At 37.4% G+C, this 16,328-nt stretch overlaps 1 protein-coding gene across 13 annotated transcripts in view; it reads right to left on the bottom strand.

The window, feature by feature from the left end:
- Nucleotides 1-16,328, bottom strand: part of magi2a (membrane associated guanylate kinase, WW and PDZ domain containing 2a) — a 197,158-nt gene that overhangs the window by 95,141 nt on the left and 85,689 nt on the right. The window lies entirely within an intron of this gene.

Raw genomic sequence — 16,328 nt, 5'->3', positions numbered from 1 at the left:
TGACATGATCCCAATGCAAAGATTTATCCAAAAAAATGCTGCCTTCAAAGATTATTTAATTAAAAGAAAATATATATATAAACGGATTAATCAAATACATTTTTCTAATCAGTATGTTAGTCTTGTTTCCCCATACATATCTGAACATTATTAAAACAAGCCTCGAGAAGCTGATTTATAAAAATAAAGACTTTTAAAGAGTTTTTTTTATTCATATCCCATTGGAAAATTTTATGTTTAAGCATAAAATGTGTTTAAAAAAAGAAGACATTTGCTCATGGGGAAGAAAAATTATTCAAATGAAAGATTATCTGAAAACAATATGTACAATATTTAGCAATTTGCTTCTTATTTGTTTGTTTGTTTATTTATTAAACTTGAAAACAAAACTAAGACACTGGCATTTAAAAGTTTTGGATCAGTAAGACTTTGTCATGTACTGGATTGACTTGATAATCCAGATTCAAGAGGCTTGATGCAGATGAACGATGAAATCACATTTAAAGCTGCAGTCTGCAGTTTTTCCTCTTTGTCGCCATCTCTGTCCGAAATCTGCAATTGCAGTCATTTGCGGAATATCAACTTTACGTGAGTTGCACATCAGCACGGCACAGCGCGGATGAAACCAATGTTTTGAGGAGAATGTGCGGCTGTCAATCACCAGCAGTGTGGATACTGGCTTTCAGAAATCACCAATTCTACTTTTTGAAGCTATGACCAGCATAACAATTTTCACCCCAAAATTTCATCTGAACAAGTAAGTAACATCCACTTTTTCTGTCTAACTAAGGGGGGAAAAACATTGCTTTAAATCTCACTGATAAAATCTAACGATAATTCATATATCACTTCAAACCGTGCAAATTATAATTATATAAATGTTAACAACATCAACATTGCGTGACTACATTTAAAGCCCTTCAGATATGTATCCTTGTTTTGGCATGGGCCGGTTGCAGTCTCTTTTTCCAAACTCTCAGTCCAAAGTCTTTTGCATTTTACAGCGGGTTTTGTAACCCAAAAGACTCCTTCTTTATGTGTACAGATGTGACGTAATGACGCAAAGACATGCTCGAAACTCCCACGGAAATCAACAAGAGAATAGAGGATGACTGAGGGTTTAAATACACTGGATAACAAGGGGCTGATGATTAACCAGGGTATCTATGGAAACTAGCAGCACAACAAAAACACAGGAAACGGAAACTAAAAAAAACAGGAACTGAACATAGTCTAAATAGAAAGGCACAAAAATACAAACAAATATCAAAATAAGAGTCCATGACAAAAGCAAAAGGAATCATGATAACTTGACACAAATCATGATACAAAAATGGCTAAAAAAGACACATTTTTTCTAGTTATAATAAATGCTGTTAATCCAAGAATCATTAAAAATGATTCCTTAATTTATTAAGCTGCACAACAAATTTCAACTAACAATAGGAAAAAAAGAAATGTTTCTTTGACACTAAAGATGGGAATAATGGCAATAGAAAACGCAGCCATTACGGAAAAAAATAACGTGTAGATTATATTAAAAATAGAAAACTAATATTAAAATGTAAAAATGTTAGTGTAAGAGTATCACGTTTTACAGCGTAGAATCGTATCCTCACAGAGAATTGCAGTGTTTGCATTAGGAAACAGTGTCATTAGCTTAGCAACATGTCAAGGTTTCCTGTGCGCTTCACATAAGGTTTTTGATTTATGCGCCATGAAGAGATGTTGCAAATAGCAATCTAAACCAGTCACTTACAAGGTTCTGTTTCAGTTAAGACCCTGCCATAGAGTGTACGTGTCTATGTAGATAGCAGACAGCTTAGAGGCTCACTATATTTTGGAACAGAGATCGCGAGACCTGTCATTCATAGTGATACTGGTCTCATTCCAATCAGCTGAGGTAATGTTTTCACAGTACTACCATTCTGCCTGTCCTATTTTAATTCGTAATCCATCTGTTATCACTGTGAGAGGCCATGTCAGCGAAGTCCATTGTGTCCTTCCTAATCTGACCATTGGTCAATTAGGAAACGGCATAGTCCTTATAATGCTGTGTATAAGGCTGGATTATCCCCGGATGCCGCCGCTAGAAATAAAAACAAGGTGTCTGGTAAAATGGGACCTTTCGGATGCAAAGTGAAAAAATTGCTTTCAATGCACTTTCCACAATGGTATAGATACTTTAAAGACCCACTATTATGGACCAGAGAAAAACAACAATGATAAAAATTCATTAAAAGGAAAAAGTAAACATTTACAACAGCATCGAACCTTATATTGACCCCTGAGGCACACCCGTGGTTTTGTTTTATAACAAAGCAAGGAAATACAAACAAGATTAACAATGCGTTTAAGCTCTTTCAACTGGTAAGAAGCCACAAATCAGAGAAGTTCAAGGACGTGAGAGCACTGTGCTCCACAGTGATTGATAGTGGACATGCAAGATTGATTTCAGAACCTGCTACCCTGTTGGAACGGTAACAACCCTGCCCTCTAAAGAAATTCATTATTAGCTACACCTCCAAGAAGCCTATTGACACACTGGTATTATTGCCAGAGAGGAAGGGAAGAAGTGAGGAAGGAAGAGAAAACATCGCTGTAATATATCACTGTCTATTTGTTAACTCTGTGCATTTAAAACCACACTATTTGTCCAGCCATAACAAATGCATTCATATAAATAATTTACATGGATTTGTGGCTTTTTCAGACACCCTCTACTACGACTGATAGCCTGAGGGGACTCTTGAAACGGGATATGCAATCCCCTCAGTGGGTTATCCGGTGGATTTCAAAAGATGCTTATGCAGTAAACACCTTTGAGACATGAGGGAATGATTGTGTCTCTTATTTAGTTATCATACTGTCCAATCAAACAAATACAACATTTATTCTTCAGTTGGATAGGAAGCATATTTGTGATACAAGTTGAATAATAACTATTTAAATATTTACTACGGAAATCCCAGTTGGTTTTCAAAACAGTTAGTTGGAAATGAATCAGCAAACGTTGTACTAGCAGCCTAGATTCTTAACTATTTCACTACCACTAACCAACACATACTAATCCCAAGACGTCATCTAACTGACGCTTTTTACCATACGTCAACATCCGATGCTTTAGGGCACCTTTTAACGTCAGTTGGATGATGCCATCCTAGGGCGTCATCTAACTGACGCATTAGCTTTAGCGTCAATTGGATGACGCAGGTAGGTTTAGGTCTGGGATAGGGTTAGGGTTAGATAGCGTTATCTAACTGACGTTAAAGGGTGAACTAAAATGTTGGATGTTGACATATGGTCAAAAGTGTCAGTTAGATGATGTCTTGGGATGAGAACTAACATGTACACCCACACCATCTTCAAAAACGAAGGCAGAAACATACATGAAGATATCCAACAGCTGTAATGCTATTCATTATATCTTTATCACTTGGCTGACAGAATATACATCACAACCCTCACAGAAACAAAGAAGATCTGCTTTAAACAATAACAGAAGCAACATTTAACAAAGTGAATTACAACATTATCAACTCATGCAAAAGACTCAAAATCTCAAAATGACTCTGACAAATTGTATGAACCCTTATGCGAGAACACCACATTTTATGTCCTTATTAAACACCCCTGTAGCTTCTGTGACACGCACAGCTTTCTCCAAGCTTTCTGGTGACGGGTAGGGTGTGTTCCCTCCAATCGAATGTTTGATCTCTCATGCTTCATCTCTCTACCACCCTTGTTTACCTTTTTGGATGACAAAAAAAGCTTTGCTTTCCTCCCACTTCAGAGGCATCTGAGCATTCACTCACGGCGTAGTGCTGTAGAAGAAGGATCAGCTTGGAAAAAATATGCAATTTAAAGCGCTTTGACAGCAAACACATTTCTGATCTTATCTGAGATGTAACCTCAACAATCTGTCTGACCCCCTTCCTTTAATCTCATGCCATCCGGGAGAGGGTGAGAAGGAGCAGTGGGCGTCCCAGGATGTTTCCACCTGCACTGCACAGTCAGGCAAGCAGCAGAGATGTAGTAGATGGGTAAAATGGGTCCCCTATATGAGTAAAAAAATATTTTGACAATGAACAGCCGATGGCAAATTCACTAGATGTTAAGCTAGACATTTTTAAAACCAACTACACTACTGTTTAAAGTTCGGGTCTGGATTTTGGGTTTGGTTTTTTAGTCACCAAGGCTCTATTTATTTGAGAAATTATAAAATAAATGTTACCTATAGCTTTAAGTGCCACACGATTCTTTAGAAATCATTCTAATATGCTGATTTGGTGCTCAGGAAACAATATTAATTAATATGAAATATGAAATATTTAATAATGTAAAAGTGTTTACTGTTGCTTCTGTTCAATTTGATTACATTTTTTGCAGAATAAAATTTCTTTTAAACATCTTTCAAAACTTTTGAATGGCAACAACTATATATATATATATATATATATATATATATATATATATATATTAGGGGTGGGCCGTTATCGGCGTTAACGTGCTGCGTTAACGTGAGACTCTTGTCAGGGGATAAAAAAAATATCGCCGTTAATCTATTCCCACAGTTGAGTTGGGAGCTGACCATACCACGCAAGCTATGATGACTTTCAGTTTGATATTTTAGCGCAGATGTAGTCGATTTGCACCGTAAGGGCCATTTAAAACCAATATATTGAAACGTCTGTTTATCCAGACATAAGGAAAATATCAGAGATGCATTTTATATTTAATATGAGGAAAATACACATCCGTAAGGGGTCGCACACCGAACGAGAAGCGCAGCGCCGCGCCACGTCTAGGGGGCTGTTTACACCTGGCCACTTCATGGGTTTTCTCAGATTTATCTGATTTATCAAAACAATTCAATTTAGGCTACACCTGGTCACATACATGTGTTTTTGCAAAACGGATGTAAATCCGATCTTCAATTCCCCCACGTTATATGCGGATTTAATGAAGTGCACGTCACCGAAAACAACAGATATGAGCTGCATTTTGATCATCGGCTAATTTCAAAATCAGCAAAGACAGCAATAAGAGAGAGGTAATCCTAAAATGTCAATCCTGTTATTTTGAACTTGAATATTAATAGAAATACCAGCATTTCATTCTCTATCATAAAAAGATCCATCCTGTAGTTTCATGACCTTTAACACGTTTTGTAACCTTTTATAATGTGATAGTAAAATACACTTTCAGCCTGTTACAGTAACCACTACCTTTCTGAAGGCATACATATTTACATCCGAGTATTATGCATTAATTTTGTATGAGATGACAAAAGCAGTTAACATCTTAACATATTTATCCAATGGAATGCGTAAATGCTTGGACTGATCTATTTTAAAAACCACCGTATCAAACTGGAAAAGGCACCATACCCCCCCAGATGACGATGTGTCTAGAGCGAGAGACCAGAAGAGAAAGGGATGAAAGACACAGCAAACACAGAGGGCTTGAGAGAGGGATGATGTCACCGTGTGCCACAGCCTCTGGGCATCAGAATGTGTTGAATGACTGCTGGCCTGATCCCAGATTAGATGCTTTGCTGTCAACCTAATCCTCTGTAAATATTACTGTGGCAAGACTGAGAGAGCTAGAGAGCTACAGAGAGAGAGAGCTAGAGAGAGAGAAAGAGCTGTGTAAAAGCTAATAAGTCTGTGTAAAAGCTAATAATGCACAAAGCCTGGTCAGAGATATGAGATAACAAATCATATGGCCTCAGATGACTTGGACTACATAGGATTTTTTAATTCTTTTATGATTCTTTCTTGTTTATTTTTATTTTATTTATTTATTTTGCACTTGACAATCCACTGAGCCCTGGACATGACATGTAGACGAAAATATATTTTCTTACATATTTTAGGAATATAAAGTTCTATTTTTGCCAAGCTTGAAAATATTTCACCAGAGTACATTTTTTTTAACAAATTCCTATCCTTAATCCTTATCCAGAAAATCATGAACAACTGAAAGAGTCACGAGTCCACTGAATATTGTTCTGGACAATGGGAGGGCCTTGGAGTCAAAAAGGTTGATAAAGGATTTACCCATGACAGAAAGGTCAAATATTAAGGAAACTACATCCCCAAATGGATTAAATAATCAAACACTTGACCTTTTTCACTTCAGGGCACAACAGTCTCTGAGCATCTAAGGTTATTATTAGTACAGGCTTGAATATGTTCTTTTTTTGACCCATGGGAGCTCTGTGCATGCTAGGAGGAAGCGCATATTAAAATCAGAGGGAAGGTGTGTGCATGCAGCGAGTGTTTGTATGCTACTATAAACAAAGACTTCATTGTCTCTTCCATTTATATGTTGTCATTTTCCCCCTCTTTCAGTTAATAGAGTCACCAATTACAGCTAAAGGCCGCCAGCCCTGCAGTCATATCCTCTTCTGAGATGATGGGAGGAGAAGAGATGAGTGGAGAGGATGGGAAGGGGGTCGAAGGAAAAAAACGAGAGAGTGAGAAGAAATAACATCAGTGAACACCACCGCAATCTAAGCCTCAAACGCTTCCAGAAAAAAAAAATGCTTTTCAACATCTTCAATTATACATACCTCAACATATGGAGACAACAAATGGTGGGGGATGATTATGTAAACGTAGATTCTACATATAGACACCGTGTGCCCATATAACAAGGCCCTCCACTTCTTATTTGTGCTTTGTAACGAAGCAAAAATCTTTAAATGTTCAGATTTGACTTTGTCTGTTTTTATGGTGTCCCAGTGACGAAATTAGAATCTCATTTCCCCCTTAAATTCATGTAATGAGTTCCTCTGACCTAATCGAAACCCAGCATGCGGATATTATTGAAGCTGCATCCCTCTGTCTTACAAAGTAAATGGTGTCACGAAGTAAATGGTGACATTTCCACAAAATGTCATTACGTTGCTTCTTGCATATTTCGCGACACTTTAAATGTGAAATTTCCAATGAGTGGTGTGTTTAGTTTAATGAAAAATTCTGTTTCTGTTTATTTGGAAATTTGAAGTTCCCAGAATATTCTCAGAACGTCCCCACTGATGTCACCTAGTAACATTCCCAGAATGTTCTAAGATAGTCATGATGTGAAGTTCTTTTAAGGATTGGGTATTTGGCGGACCTTCATGGAACATTCAGGATGTTCTCGGAACATTTAGTGGACCATATTTTATTTGGAAATTTGATGTTTCCAAAACGTTCACAGAACATCCCTGCTGGTGTCAAGGGGGTCGCCTGGTAACGTTCAGAGCATGTTCTGAGACGGTCACGATGTTGAGTTCTTTTAAGGGTTGGGGGACGTTATTTGGCTGACATTCATGCAACATTCAGGACTTTCTTGGACTATATAAATATGAATCCTGCATGTTCTGCTTGTCTTTGACTGAATGAATGGTGCCAATGGAGCTCTGAGAATCACTTCTTGAGCATTTTACCATTTCATTGGAGAAAAACTATTGTCATATAAAACTCAAAGGCCTTCACGGCAACCATCAAAATTAAACTTAGAGAGATATTAGGCTACTGTTGTACAGTAGATTCAGCTACGTCTCATTATCGTTATTACTAGGTGTGTATAGAGGGTTGCTTATTTTTTTACTTGGATCTTTTTTTTTAATAAACAATGTTTAGTTTTAAACAGCATGTAGCCTTGTTTATGTTATTAAATTTTTTTTATTATTTAATTATATGATTACCATCATAAATAATAAATTAATAGCATTTTTTTCTTAAAAAAATAAAAAAATAAATAGTTAAATACAATAGTAAAATAGGTCCAATAGATCTTGCAGTGATACCGAAATTGGTACCAAAAACTGTACAATTTTAATGGTATTGGTAATGACTACTGGAATTTTGTTATTGTTTTTATTATAATAAATACCTATTACAGGAAATAAAGTTAAAATATTATTCATAATACATGTGAATACTAAAATGTGTAAAGAAAATGACAAAGTGTTTTTTTTAATAAAAATAAATGTCTTTGTAATAGAAATTGTGTTGTTTTTTATGAGAACTTTGTATTTCACCTATAGGTGCTTCTAAACCAATGTTTCCAAATGGGTTCGGAAAATATAAGATATAAAATAAACAAAATAGAATGTCTTCCTAAGGAACCTTAAACTGCAGCACTTTCATAACCAAAAGAATGTTCTGTAAAGATTTGGGATATTCAAGAATGTCCCCTCCTACATGGGTATTTTGTTTATCATCACACGGCACTATTCTGAATATGCTGTGAATTAAAAAAAGATAATAAAAAAACATCACACACACACAACCATACAATTATCATAACAGTGATCCATTTCATTTGTGCAGAGTAATCCAATTTTTTTCTGAATTCATATAACTGCGTTGTATTGCATCTATCCTTCGTAGAAAATCATATATTCAGTGGAAAAAAAATATCCAAAATGGAGGTTGAAAAATGATTCTGCCATATAAGATTGTTTTCCCCAAATTTTTTTGGAACATCCAATGTATCCATCTCAGAATAAGCAACAAGCCCTAATTCAATATGGGGGATGAAGCTGAGAGAAATGTTGACTATAATTGTTCTCATTATATTCCAGCCCGTTCTTATCCCAAGGCGTCATCTAACTGACGCTTTCAACATCCGAAACACATGGCACCCTTTAGCGTCAATATGAGATGCAGATATGGGCCAGAAGGCGCCCCCTAAGGGTCTAACCCTACCCATAACGGAAGCTTCATCTAATTGACGCTAAAGGTTGCCATGTGCGTCGGATTTAGACGCATGGTCAAAAGCGCAAGTTAGATGACACCCTAGGATGAGAATGCTTTGTATATTCTGACAAGTATCTGTTAAAACAGCTTTATTCAATGTATTTATTATGTTTCAATGTTGTCAGCTTAGCAACATGCTAGCTCCAGACATCAAAAACTTCTCATGAAAAGCGATGAATGGAAATCAGGGTTAGATTCAATGAAGATTAGGATACTGACAATGTAGACAGCAGACAGCAAGGCAGAGCTTACTAGGGCTTGGAACAGAGCATGAGAGTGTCCACATTAGAATTCCAAGATCACATTGGAAATGGTTTGAATGACTGACAGTCAGCAAACAAACCTAGTTGTTTCACAGGTACTTTCACAGGTAGGTTTACAAGTCTGTTCTGTTCAAAACATGAAACTATCTTATGCCCTCACTGCCCAAACGACAGTAAACTACAAAATCTTACTCCAAAGTCTGAAACATCACACAAAAATATTTAGCATGATACAAGTTTATACAAAAATCATAAATAATAAAAATGCTGCGATGAATAATTCACATATTTGCCTCCATCTGGTGCTCAGCGTCTTGCTGCGGGCAAAGACTGTGCTCTTAAAAAAAAAAAAAAACGTACCAGAGCGGCAGCTAACTGGGAGCGCAAGATAAAGATTTGGAGAAAATGTTTATTTAAATACTAATGTAAGGTAAACACATATGTAAAGTGGAGGGAACAGTGCTGTGAGCTGCTGTTTGAGGAAGTGTTGTTGAAAATTATACTTTAAATTCTGTCAAAAATGATAACCTGTATAAAATCCTGCAACATTCGTGGTAAAGTTTAATAGTTTCTAAAAAATGCCAACGGCTTAAGAGCCTTCCTCAGGGTATACAACAGACATAATACATGGCCATTTTAAGAAAATGGTAATCTTCTCTGGCTCACGATTAGAAAGGCGTGAATTTCCCCACCAATCATGTGTCCTTTTTAATAAAAAATGATCAATTCACAATGATAAATAAAGCATTTACCTGTAAAGGTTGTCTGAAAACTCATGAGCTATGAAGGGTTTGTTTAACTTTTAATGATTGTTTATCTATGCATTAACAGTAGATGAGTGCTTCTGAGAAGAAACAAAAATCACACACACAGAACACTAGGACTGGAAACTAAGACTGAAAACTAATCAAGACAAAAACTAAACAACATGACTATGACATAACTCCCCCTCCCCAAAGCACGTCTTCTCGCTGCAAAACATAGTACAAACTGAGGAAAGAAGGAGGCGAGGGGGTCTGGTGGAGGACGAGGCACAAGCAGAGCATGACATAAAGGAGATGATGACTAGGAAGGAGACGAAGTTGGGGGGACCCAGGGCAGAGACAGGTTGAACCAGATCAGAGACAGGAGGAGCAAGAGCCATGACAGGAAGAAGGTCAAGCCGATGGAGGGAGAAGGCATGTTGGAGCCTTGGTGAAGAAACCAGGTGGAACCAGGGAGACGACTGATTGAGGTAGAGCCGCTAGAGGCCAAGGCGGAGCTGAAGAGCCAGGCCTGACTGAGGTGGAGGTGCATGGGCTTGGCAGACCGGGGTGAAGATGGTGGGAGTGAGGACCATAGTGAAACTGGATTGAAGGAGGAGCCTGGAGAGTCAAAGGACTGCAGTTGACTCGGAAGTTCGAAGTGGAGCCAGAGTGACGGTGGACCAAGGTGAATACAGAGCGATGAGGAAGCCCGGCGGAGCTTGAGGGATGCAGGCCATGCTGGATTCGAGGGAGCATTGAGCCAAGGTGGAGCCGATGGATGGGAGGGCTGAGGAGAAGATGGGATCCACAAGGTAAGACAGAACTAATATCTAGAAAGCCTCAGGCAGATTTGTGCAGCAGAGTGGAACCACTAGAGGAGCTTAAGTGCTGAAGGGAGACTTTGGCAGTGGAGGAGGGAGGCTGTGCAAGGACCATCCACGATGAAGGATACTTGGTGCTGGGCTTGGCCAGTGAAGACTTGGACGACTTGTAGCATGGCTTTTTTAGTGATGACTTGGACATATCCAGCGATGAAGGAGATGATATGGACCTGTCTGGGACAGGCAATGACTGAAGTGCAGCAAACATCTCATCCAGCTCATCATATAACATATCTAGCGATGACTGAGACAATTTATGTCAGGCTTGGGCTCTGGGTCAATGGTATTCCCGTGGTGGACATGGCTAACGGCTGGCTGGGCTCTGGATTGAAAGTAGGGCTGGTGATGTCCTCATCTGTGATGTAGACTGTAAACGGTGGGATATTTTGAACCAGAACCCACTCCACACATTTGGCGAAGCTCCCTTGAGGAACTTGCACGGGCAGGCATTTCTTCGACCACTCATTGAGGCTGGTGTCATAGAAAATACATTGTCAATGGTCGGGATAATGAGCTAGTCATGCCAAGTTGAGAAAGTCCCCTGTGTGATCCTTGAAGGATATGGACAGGGGAGACATTAATTTAAATTTTAGCTGTTTAAATCCTTTGTTTTGTCATAGGGTTGGCTGTAGCACAATCCAAAAGACAATGTGTGATGCATAATTACCAACAAAACAAGACTGTAATAAACATAGAGCGAGATCTACAAACACAATCCAGATATGTTAAATAAGACCATGGACACAGGAGAACTGAGGGCTTAAATACATATAGGGAAGGAAGGGACCAGGGAACAGGCCTGTATATATATATATATATATATATATATATATATATATGAGATCAGATGAGAAAAAAGAACTAAGGAAAACGGTGACAAAGAAAACCAAGACAAAAACTAAACATGACTGTGACAAACATATATACATACACACAAATAGTACATATATCAACAGAATATACATTAATGAATTAAATTAATGAAGTTGGGGAACTGGGGCAAAACATGCCCTTCATATTGCTTTTTTTTATTTTGCATCACTCGTTACTTTCTTTTTCGTATTTTCTAATTTAGCTCTTTTCACATGACATACTTGAATGTTGAAAGCAAAAACATTACTGCAATTATTTTCTGTAATATTTTTCAAAAAGATACCGGTGCACTTATAAATATGACAACTATCAAACCAGAAAACCGAAATACAGTTCCCAAGATATCATCAAAACACATTTTATATAATCTATAGTACATCAGCTATACTCACAGACACCAAAGTCAACCCTTACCCACCACAGACAGCCAACTCCACATAAAAATTAATTGGATCCCACTAAAGGTGTCTGCCATGACCACTTCCACCAATGCAATTTAAGTTTTTCTCTTTTCTCCCTCTCTGTTTAATGGCGGACGGCCAGAGAGATAGAGAGAATCTCAAGCACGACGTTGAAGTTTTACAGTTCAACTAATCCAATTTCACCCACAGACAAATCATCTCAGGCCATATACAAGTTTTAATAGGAATCTTATAGGGGGTTCCATAAAAGCCATTCACTGGTGTCGAATATCCAGTTACAGTGATTTTTGCACTAGTGGGGGAAGACTGTCACCTTCCCCTTGGCTAAATCCTGGGTGCACAGCATATGGGAAAGGACAATGACATCTGGAAAAAAGCATTTGAACATAATATCATTTTCCGGAACATTGAGAGACAATAGCTCTATTCTAAAACCAAATAAGCTACCTTCCTAGATACCATTTTGTGAGAACTAAAGCCATTTGGTGTTTTTGATGTCAAACCAGGTGTGGCGTATACTGACACCAAGTTTAAGTGCAAATGAGATTTGACAGCTATGGCTGGGACCAAATTTTCAATGAATAACACAGATTTTGCTCTATTCCTCACACAAAGCTATTTTGCTTTAGAAGATTTTGAATACAGTGCAGTTGCACGCAAAATATACTGCAAAGAACTGTGCATCTGTTTGTGTGATAAGTGTGGGTTACTGGTAATGGACTCTAAATCAGTCACTTGAGGTTCTATTTAGACTAGGATGTTGCTATAGAAAGTGGTTGTGGTTGTCAATGTAGATAACAAAGCAGCAGTGTAAAAGGGATTGGAACAGAGCCAATGGGTAATGATTTATTCTTAAAATAATTGGAGTATCTTCAGCTGAAAAATGCTGACCCTTTATAAACCTACTGTATAAAATCCTACAGCATATTGGTCTCCCAAATATCTCCAATAAAATCTTATACAGACTAAATAAAAGACAATACACTTTGCATCACAAATTATGAATACAAATGATGTATTCTTTGTGTTGTTTTATTTATCAGGATCTTCTTACAGATTAATATATAAGAGTTGTGTTACTTTAAATTTACCATATGTATTTGTATATGCATCAAATTTACTCTGACATGGCAATGTGATTTATGATATTTTACAAGAAATTTCTGTAGCACTAGCACGTCTGGAGCAGTGTAACGCACACAATCTGTTTAAACACTCGAGGGAATTTATGCAATGATTACCTCTTTTTCAACAATTAAGGGAAACCAATCACTCGAATAATAGATGGATTGATGGACAAAAAAATGAGTGGATGGATGGACAGATAAATGTATAATAGATCAATAGACATACAGTACATATGGGTGGATAAATGGATGGATAGTTGGATGAAAGGATTGACAAAAGTATGGGTAAAATGGATAGATGGATAATAGATCAATTGACATACAGTACATACGGGTGGATAAATGGATGGATAGTTGGACGAAAGGATGGACAAAAGTATGGGTAAATATGGATAGATGGGTGGATAATAGATCAATTCACATAAAGAAGGATGGACTGATGGAGAGATGGATGGATGAATAAGAGATGAAGTGACGAAAAAGGATAGACTGATGGACAGATGGATTAATGGATGGATGGATTAAATGATTGATGGAAAGGCAGACATATGGATAATGGATGGATGAAGGAATGGATGGAAAGAAGTATAAACAAAGAAAATAAAGAACAAAACTCCCAGAAAAAGTAAGGATTAAATGGGGCCTTATGGTTTCACAAATACTATTTGCTTTATTTCTATTTTATTTTTTGTTGTGTTTTCATGTTTTATGGGGATTCTCCATAAATATAATGATTTTTACACTGTACAAACTGTATATTCTATCCCCTTACACTAACCCTAGCCCGAAACTGACCCATCACAGAAAAATGTCTGCATTTTTACATAAAAAAACATAACTTGTTCAAAAATGGGGACATTTTGTTCATGTAATGTGTGCAAACACACACACACACACACACACACACACACACACACACACACACATGCTTGCTTTGGCTTCTGCTGTGCCTAATCATGCTTTTTATGGGCTTGGGTTATCCAGCATGACACAGTTAAAATCCCTGGCAGACATTAAGTTCCTGATTATATGCCACTGCAGTTATGAAGCTCTTCCTCAATTATGCTAATATGATCACCTCTGATAATACTACTCCTAATTTAGAAGAGCACTATACAAAACAAAAAGCAGCATGATACATTTCCTATCCCTCAGTGACATTTCATTTGTCCTAAAAGGCAAACAACAGGAATATGTATGAATAATCACATTAGTATCAAGTGCTTGGTGTAATGTATTCAGTAGATACCGTATGTGCCATACATCTCAACGCCAAAGTCTTTATGCATTGAGGTCTTTTTCCATTGCATTCATATTCACAAGAGTTTTGAGACAAAATGAATACATCACTTTGGCATTTATGGATCTTTGGAAGTTGACCTTGTCTCTGCCTGCATAAATAGCCTGCTTTTACGAGAAATGGCTTTTAAGAAAAAGATTTTTCAAAACAAAATAGCTACCCACAATGCTTTAGTGATGTCATGCGGTAAGTAAAGCTGCAACAACCCATATCATTTATCTTGAGCAATTGTGGTTAATTAATATTGTGCAATACAATCTCTGTAACTTTTATTAAAAAAAATAAATAATAATAATAAAAAACAATGAAAATTAACTTTAATTAAAGTTTTAGCTAAGCAGTATATCCAAACACAAACTGACAATCCAACGAAAACAATGCATCATAATATCTTATGAAGTATATTACAATGTAATGATGAACTATATGCCTTTATCTCCACTGACGTTCTGAGTTGTTCAAAGCGTTTCTAAGGGTACTTATGTTTAGAAGGCAGCTGTCTGACTCTGACATGGCGAACGGGAACATGGTTTATGTAACATTAGCAACACATTATTAGCTGTTTGATAACACAGTCACAATAATGGCTAATTATATCAATTACCGGTGTGTGTCCGACCATTTTTTCACAGGAAATAACTTTTAAACATATAATTTTGAGGAGTTTTGGGAGACTTTAAGCAATACAATGCTAAAAACAGATACTGCATGTTTAGTTAGCCTACACTTGGAAAGACATAGTTTACCATTAACGGGCTTAGTAGTCTGATGGCCTGCTCATACAATACACATGACAACAAATCACCCCAACCTTTCTGATTGTGTGAAAGAAAGTTGTGCGTGTGTGTGTACTAGGGAGATAAGTGCAGGAGGGTAGGGAGGGTGTTTACCTGTCTGGCTGTTGTGTCGGAGTAATGGAGGCTCCTTATCATGTGCACACAGAGCTCAGAGTACAGGGGACACAGAATCCCTCCTGACAAAAGCATCTTCACACACACACACACACACACACACACACACACACACACACACACACACACACACACACACACACACACACACACACACACACACACACACACACAAGCGCTGAGAAACAGATTTATTGGGGTGAAAAACAGCATGGCTTCGTGCATCTGTGAGTGTGCCGAAGTTGCTTGAAGTTTGTGTTTATTTGCTTCCATGTTTTTGAGGACTTTCATAACTACATTTTTAATGACTCATGTTTTTTTAGTTCAAATAACAGAGAATTTTGACTGCTATCTGTTTGACTATTGGATGGATGGATGGATGGATGGATAAGAAATAAGAAATATTGGATGGATGGATAGATAGATGGATGGATTGGATGGATAAGAACTATTGGATGGATGGATGGATGGATGGATGGATGGATGGATGATAAGAAATATTGGATGGATGGATGGATGGATGAATGGATAAGAAATATTGGATGGATGGATGGATGGATAAGAAATATTGGATGGATGGATGGATGGATAAGAAATATTGGATTGATGGATGGATGGATGGATAAGAAATATTGGATGGATGGATGGATGGAAAAGAAATATTGGATGGATGGATGGATAAGAAATATTGGATGGATGGATGGATGGATGGATGGATGGATGGATAAGAAATATTGGATGGATGGATGGATGGATGGATAAGAAATATTGGATTGATGGATGGATGGATAAGAAATATTGGATGGATGGATGGATGGATGGATAAGAAATATTGGATTGATGGATGGATGGATAAGAAATATTGGATGGATGGATGGATGGATGGATGAATAAGAAATATGTGAAGGATGGGTGGATGGATGTATGAGAAACAAGAAATATTGGATGGATGGATGGATGGATGAATAAGAAATATTAGATGGATGGATGGATGGATGTATAAGAAATAAGAAATATTGGAAGGATGGATGGATGGATGAATAAGAAAT

This window comes from Pimephales promelas, chromosome 24 (assembly GCF_988280905.1).
Source record: "Pimephales promelas chromosome 24, fPimPro1.hap1.1, whole genome shotgun sequence".
In the NCBI taxonomy this organism is placed as follows: domain Eukaryota; kingdom Metazoa; phylum Chordata; class Actinopteri; order Cypriniformes; family Leuciscidae; genus Pimephales; species Pimephales promelas.
The sequence above is the reverse complement of the archived record's forward strand: the minus strand, read 5'-3'. Positions and strand labels throughout refer to the sequence as shown.